We start from the raw sequence: 7191 nt of genomic DNA, 5'->3' as shown, positions 1-7191 counted from the left end.
GTGCCGGCCATCCAGTCCCTCCTAGCCGAACCCGCTAACGACAACATCTCCCTCCTAACCAGCATCCACGCCCGGATGCAAGGACTGCAGAGGGAGGGGCGGGTCATTCGCTTCAACTGGGTGCCCAGCCATGCCGGAGTTCCAGGAAATGAGGCTGCGGACCGTGCTGCTGCGGAGGCCACCCTGCTCCCTGTGGTGAGGCACAGGCTATCACCCAGCGGCTCCCAAGTCAAACGGGGCGCAGCTATGCACGCCTCAGCAGAGAGAAGGAGGGAGCTGGAGGAGGCAGTGGCTGCGGGCTCGCCCTCAGCGCATTGGTATTCTGCAGCCACTGCCTTTGGTCAACGAGCAATACCGATGCCCCTCCCACGACGGACGGAGACCAGCCTCCACCGCCTGCGTCTTGGATACAAGTGTTTCTCTACACTTGATCCTGAAGATCCAGTACCAGTCGACTGCTCGCACTGTGGGGAGGAGGTTGTCCAACCACTCCTCCACTACCTCCTCGAGTGTGAATGCACTCGGCAATTCCTTCCAAACCCGGAGGGGTTGCCTGCCCCTAGCCTTATCGGGTACCTGAATGACAACCAGCTGCTGCGCCTCGTTGAGGAGTGTGCCCCGCCCCGATAAAGAACTGTCTGTTCACCGCTTTCAGCTACAGGCCGTCTCTCAAGACAAAGGCCTGTTTCCCCCTTGTGGGGGATAAATCTTAAACAACAACAACAACAACGAGCGGCAGGTAAACAACAACAACAACAACGAGCGGCAGGTATTCGCTCTCCGAGCCCACAGCAGAAGCGCAAGTCCACGCCCCCACCACTCACTGTCGACATGTCTGGACGCGGCAAGGGAGGAAAGGTGAAGGGGAAGTCAAAGTCCCGCTCCAGCCGTGCCGGCCTGCAGTTCCCCGTGGGCAGGATCCACCGTCTCCTGAGGAAGGGCAACTACGCCGAGCGCGTGGGCGCCGGCGCCCCCGTGTACCTGGCGGCCGTCATGGAGTACCTGGCCGCCGAGGTGCTCGAGCTGGCCGGCAACGCGGCCCGCGACAACAAGAAGACCCGCATCATCCCCCGCCACCTGCAGCTGGCCATCCGCAACGACGAGGAGCTGAACAAGCTCCTCTCCGGCGTCACCATTGCCCAGGGAGGTGTGCTGCCTAACATCCAGGCGGTGCTCCTGCCCAAGAAGACCGAGAAGAAGTAATCGCCCTCGGCCTTTCAGGGACGACAATTCAGTACCGTTTAATCCGGCTCCCCTTGGGAGCCACACCCTTTTCCAAAAAGAGACTTCTGGACACACACCCTCAACTACATAGTGACATTCCTAGGTCAATTCCTGCTGATATTACTAGGAAGAAGACCCTCAGTCATGACAACAATTAATGTGGACCTCAAAGAGGTCCGGGGTGGGTGGGTTAGGTCGGGCTCGCTCAGGCAGCGGCATTAACCACCGAAGCCGTACAGGGTGCGGCCCTGGCGTTTGAGGGCGTACACCACGTCCATGGCGGTGACGGTCTTGCGCTTGGCGTGCTCAGTGTAGGTGACGGCATCCCTGATGACGTTCTCCAGGAACACCTTGAGCACACCACGGGTCTCTTCGTAGATGAGCCCGGAGATGCGCTTCACACCGCCACGGCGCGCCAGACGACGGATGGCCGGCTTGGTGATGCCCTGGATGTTGTCCCGAAGAACCTTGCGGTGACGCTTGGCGCCTCCCTTTCCGAGTCCCTTGCCTCCCTTGCCGCGGCCAGTCATGGTTCAGGTGGGTAGCTCAACAGTGGAGTGAGTGTTGGGTTGTTGGTGGTGGTGGTGGGTTTTTGAGGGTTGTTAGCCCTCGCGGGCTATGTGCCATAGGCTGGCCCGCCTCTCTCTTGGATCTCTCTAAGCCACGGACGCGTCACGCCCAGAAACGCCAGTGCCGCACCCAACACGGCCCCAATGGCCAGCGCGCAGCGTACCATGAGCGACCGACAAAACCCCACTCCAGGTCCCGAGGATTGAAAGGTGTGAATAATTGAAATTAAGGAAGTCAGAGGGCGACAGTGGTTTGTACGTATATTTGGCAGAGTGGATGGTTTGAGAAGTACTCCGTATAGCGGAGGGACCTTTAGATGGGGTCCAGCCCTGATAGTCGGAGGGAGGCGAGCGGAACGGAGGGGATTCTATGAGGGTAAAAGGTGGCACAGTAAGATAACAGGAGGAAGAGACCTTTGTACAGCAAAGGGATCATTTGTTTAAAGTGGGTCATTCGAACCACGCAAGTAAAGTGGGAGGCAGTAGAAACAGACCTTTTTGGTGGGGTCCAGCCACAGGTGGTGAGCGGAACGGAGGGGATTGCATGAGACCGAAAGATTGAACAGTAAGTGACAGTTGGAAGAGTCCTTTGTATAGCAAAGGGATCATTTGTTTAAAGTGGGTCATTCGAACCACGCAAGTATAGTCGAAGTTTTTTATAAAAAAAAAAAAAAAAAAAAATAATAATAATAATAATAATAATAATAATAATAATAATAATAATAATAAATAAAATAAAAATTAAGAAAATAGATAAAAATATAAAAAATAAATAAATAAATAAATAAATAAATAAATAAATAAATAAATAAATAAATAAATAATGATAATAATAATAATAATAATAATAAAAAATAATAATAATAATGATAATAATAATAATAATAATAATAAAAATAATAATAATAATAATAATAAAAAAAAAAAAAAAATTATAATAATAATAATAATAATAAAATTAAATAAATACATAAATAAATAGGTAAATGATAAAATAAAATCTAAATAACTAAGTAAATAACTAAATAAAAATAAATAAGTAAATGCAACAAACAAACGAGCTAAGCTTTTTTGCTAGTTAGCCTTAGTTAGTTAGTTAGTTAGTTAGTTACCGTTTGTTTGTTTGTTTGTTTGTTTCTTTGTTTGTTAGCTTGTTATTTTGTTTGTTTGGTAGCTAGCTACATTGTTTGTTTGTTAGTTAGTTAGTTAGTTAGTTAGCACAGTTAGTTAGTTAGTGTTAGTTAGGGGTCGTCCGCATCCTCAGTTTGTTTGTTTGTTTGTTTGTTTGTTTGTTTGTTTGTTTGTTTGTTTGTTTGATTGCTTGATTGATTGTTTGTTTGTTTGTTTGTTTGTTTGTTTGTTTGTTTGTTTGTTTGTTTGTTTGTTTGTTTGTTTGTTTGCTAGTTATTTGTTATTTTGTTTTTTACAGCTAGCTAGCTTGTTTTATTGATTGCTAGCTAGATAGTGATTTTTTGTGTTGGTTTGTTTGTTTTTTTGATAGCTATCTAGTTTGTCGTTTAGTTTGTTAGCGAGCGAGTTTTTTTTTTGTCTGTTAGCTAGCCATTCGTTCGCTTTTTAATTACAGCAGGCAGGCAGGCAGGCGCAGCAGGCAGCAGCAGCAGGCAGGCAGGCAGGCAGTGTTAGCAGGCAGGTGGTAAGGCAGGCATTAATTTTATTTACATTGCCGGCACACATCTACTTTCATAGAAACGTATTTGCAGCTTTTTTAGTCATCCAATTCTGGGTTCTCATCATTGGGGGAAGAATGTAGACGCTTGCCCAGGGTTCCGGCGTGGCTACCTGGTGGCGGGGCTGGTCTAACGTATCTGAAAAAGGGTCCAGTAAGAGAGGCAACGTTACAGATGAGGACGACAACTAGAAACAAGAAGAAGAAGAATAAGAAGAAGAGGACGAGAAGAAGAAGAAGAAGAAGAAGAAGAAGAAGAAGAAGAAGAAGAAGAAGAAGAAGAAGAAGAAGAAGGAGGAGGAGGAGGAGGAGGAGGAGGAGGAGGAGGAGGAGGAGGAGAGGAGGAGGAGAGGAGGAGGAGGAGGAGGAGAGGAGATTCCCACTTCCTCAGCCTTCCCTTCAAGTTCGTTCTGAGCCTGTCCCTCACCCTCTAACCCTACCCTTGCTTTCCTATACACTCCTGCACATTCCAAGAGACAATAGGAAGGAGTGGATCAAGAAGGAGGCTTTTCTCTGTCTATATATATTTGCCGTCTTTCTCATTATTGCTTTTCTTTCTTTTCTCCTCCTTTTTTTTCTTTTCTTAACCTTTCTATGTCATTCTTCCTCTTTCTTTTCCTGTTCCTGTCCAGACGTCGCTTTGTTTTGTCTATGTATTTTCCAATATAGCTTCTTTCATAAATATCCTGTTACTGATTTTACAAAGAATTGAGAGGGACAGGGGAAATGATGGAACAATGATGTTTCCGTAAGAACTGAAACAAACAAATTGAGCTTACTAGTGGCAAATGAGGTGGAAGGGGAGCAGTGGGCGGAGGTGTGAAACCACATTAGGCAGCAGGGAGGAGGGAGGAAAAGATGGGATTGAGGAAACAAACAAACTAGTGTCAAATGAGGTGGATGGGGAGCAGTGGGCGGAGGTGTGAACCATCATTAGGCAGGGGAGGAGGGAGGAGGAGGAGGAAACAGAAAGAAAGAAAGAAAGAAAAATATAACTGAAGTAAAAAAGTGTGCTACTATTCTCTTAGTGAATAAGAATGTGGACCTCAAAGAGGTCCGGGGTGGGTGGGTTAGGTCGGCCTGCCCAGGCAGCGGCATTAACCACCGAAGCCGTACAGGGTGCGGCCCTGGCGTTTGAGGGCGTACACCACGTCCATGGCGGTGACGGTCTTGCGCTTGGCGTGCTCAGTGTAGGTGACGGCATCCCTGATGACGTTCTCCAGGAACACCTTGAGCACACCACGGGTCTCTTCGTAGATGAGCCTGGAGATGCGCTTCACACCGCCACGGCGCGCCAGACGACGGATGGCCGGCTTGGTGATGCCCTGATGTTGTCCTGAAGAACCTTGCAGGTGACGCTTGGCGCCTCCTTCTGAGTCCCTTGCCTACTTTGCCGCGGCAAGTAATGGTTCAGGTGGGTATCTCAACTGTGGAGTGATTGTTGGGTTGTTGCAGCGTTCGCTCTTTATATGCAGAGCCAGAGGCGGCGGTGGTGGGTCTTTGGCGATAGGCTGGCTCTGCCGTCTACTTCCGGACGGCCCAGTGACGTTGGGTGAGCCTCCACACTGTACTAGGCTCCAGCATATGCAGACAGCTCCAAGAGACCCCTAAATTCCTCCAATAGGCTAGATAGATGCACTGCCCGACGGGGCGGGCAAGCGGGACCAGGAGGCGGCGCACGCGCAGGCGCGGCGGACCACCGCTCCCCCGGCCGCCAAAACTATAAAACCAGAAACGGCTTTCAGTCTCAACTGTTCTGATCTTCCCTAGCCATGGCCCGTACCACGCAGCCTGCCAGGAACTCCACCGGTGGCACGGGGCCCCGCAAGCAGCTGGCCACCAAGGCTGCTCGCAAGTCGGCCCCTGGCCACCGGAGGAGTCAAGAAGCCTCACCGCTACAGGCCAGGGACCGTGGCCCTCCGTGAGATCCGCCGCTACCAGAAGAGCACCGAGCTCCTCATCAGGAAGCTGCCCTTCCAGCGTCTGGTGCGCGAGATCGCCCAGGATTTCAAGACCGATCTCCGCTTCCAGTCCTCTGCCGTCATGGTTTGCAGGAAGCCTGAGGCCTACCTCGTCGGTCTCTTCGAGGACACCAACCTCTGCGCCATCCACGCCAAGCGTGTCACCATCATGCCAAAGGACATCCAGCTGGCCCGTCGCATTCGCGGCGAGCGTGCCTAAGCGGGCGTTCTGCTCACACTATATCTAGGCCCTTTTCAGGGCCAAAGTCACTTTCCGGGAGAGAGTTTAGACAGACACTGGGGCGGGCAGGGGGGGAGGAGGATCACTGGCTTGTTGCCTTTCCCACATATCCTTCTGCTTCATAATCTCATATCAATTGATTGGGGGGCTGTGATTTCTCTCTTAACTTATTTCAACTATCGAGTAGGAATATGGGGACTACATGAAGGCATGAAGACAGGAATTAACAGAACAAGTAAATAAATATAAACGGAGGGGCGGAATCACTAACTACTGATGACGGCTGCTATGTAGGCATCTATCGCTCTTCGTGATCCCCTGCCGCTCACCACCAACGACCGAGAGAAGCATGGGCGATTTCATGGTGTGGTCGCGGTTTGGCGAGCTCTGGGGGGTCTCGGTCCGCTTTTTTTTGCCATGCATCCCTTGGTGGGTCAGCTCTGTGAGTGTGTGTGTGTGAGAGAGAGAGAGAGAGAGAGAGAGAGAGAGAGAGAGAGAGAGAGAGAGAGAGAGAGAGAGAGAGAGAGAGAGAGAGAGAGAGAGAGAGAGAGAGAGGGACTAACCGTCTTCGTTCTCTTTTCGGGAATAGTTTACGGTGCCCTGATGGAGCTCGGTTCTTTTTTCCAGTGCAAGCAAGTTGGTGGGTTGCTTATTTGGAGGAGGGTGCACTTGGTGACGGCCTTGGTGCCTTCGGACACGGCAAGCGTGTTGGCCAGCTCACCGGCAGTGAGGAGACGGACGGCCGTCTGGATCTCCTGACTGCGTGATGGTGGAGCGCTTGTTGTAATGGGCCAGGCGAGAGGCCTCGGCGGCGATGCGCTCGAAGATGTCGTTCACGAAGGAGTTCATCTGGGCGATGGATACATGGCCTTGGGAGGAGACGCCGGTGTCGGGGTGGACCTGTTTGAGCACCTTGTAGATGTAGATCGAGTAGCTCCTCCTTCCTCCCTGCGCTTCTTCTTCTTGTCACCCCTTATGATGGCCTTCGGGCCTTGCCAGCCTTCTTATGGCGGCCTTCCTGATGCTTGGGGCATGCGTCTGCTTTCTTCGTTCCCAGACGGCGAGCGAATGTTACGGGCCGCCCCCGGATTCCCCCTTTATGGCGGCGCCGCTCCCTCGGGATCGCGGGGACGCGTGGCGCAGCATCGCGCTCCCATTGGCAGGCGCTCGCCTGGTCGTCCTCGCCCTCCGATCCTGCGCTGCACCATAGCGAAAGCCGCGAGCGGCAGGTATTCGCTCTCCGAGCCCACAGCAGAAGCGCAAGTCCACGCCCCCACCACTCACTGTCGACATGTCTGGACGCGGCAAGGGAGGAAAGGTGAAGGGGAAGTCAAAGTCCCGCTCCAGCCGTGCCGGCCTGCAGTTCCCCGTGGGCAGGATCCACCGTCTCCTGAGGAAGGGCAACTACGCCGAGCGCGTGGGCGCCGGCGCCCCCGTGTACCTGGCGGCCGTCATGGAGTACCTGGCCGCCGAGGTGCTCGAGCTGTCCGGCAACGCGGCCCGCGACAA

General features: G+C 51.8%; 1 pseudogene; it reads right to left on the bottom strand.

The window, feature by feature from the left end:
- Positions 1-6341: 6341 nt before the first annotated feature.
- LOC126990306 (histone H2B-like) overlaps positions 6342-7191 on the bottom strand; it is a 13048-nt pseudogene continuing 12198 nt past the window's right edge.

This window comes from Eriocheir sinensis, unplaced genomic scaffold, assembly GCF_024679095.1.
Source record: "Eriocheir sinensis breed Jianghai 21 unplaced genomic scaffold, ASM2467909v1 Scaffold154, whole genome shotgun sequence".
NCBI classification, from domain to species: Eukaryota; Metazoa; Arthropoda; class Malacostraca; order Decapoda; family Varunidae; genus Eriocheir; species Eriocheir sinensis.
This window is presented reverse-complemented; position numbering and strand designations above follow the sequence as displayed.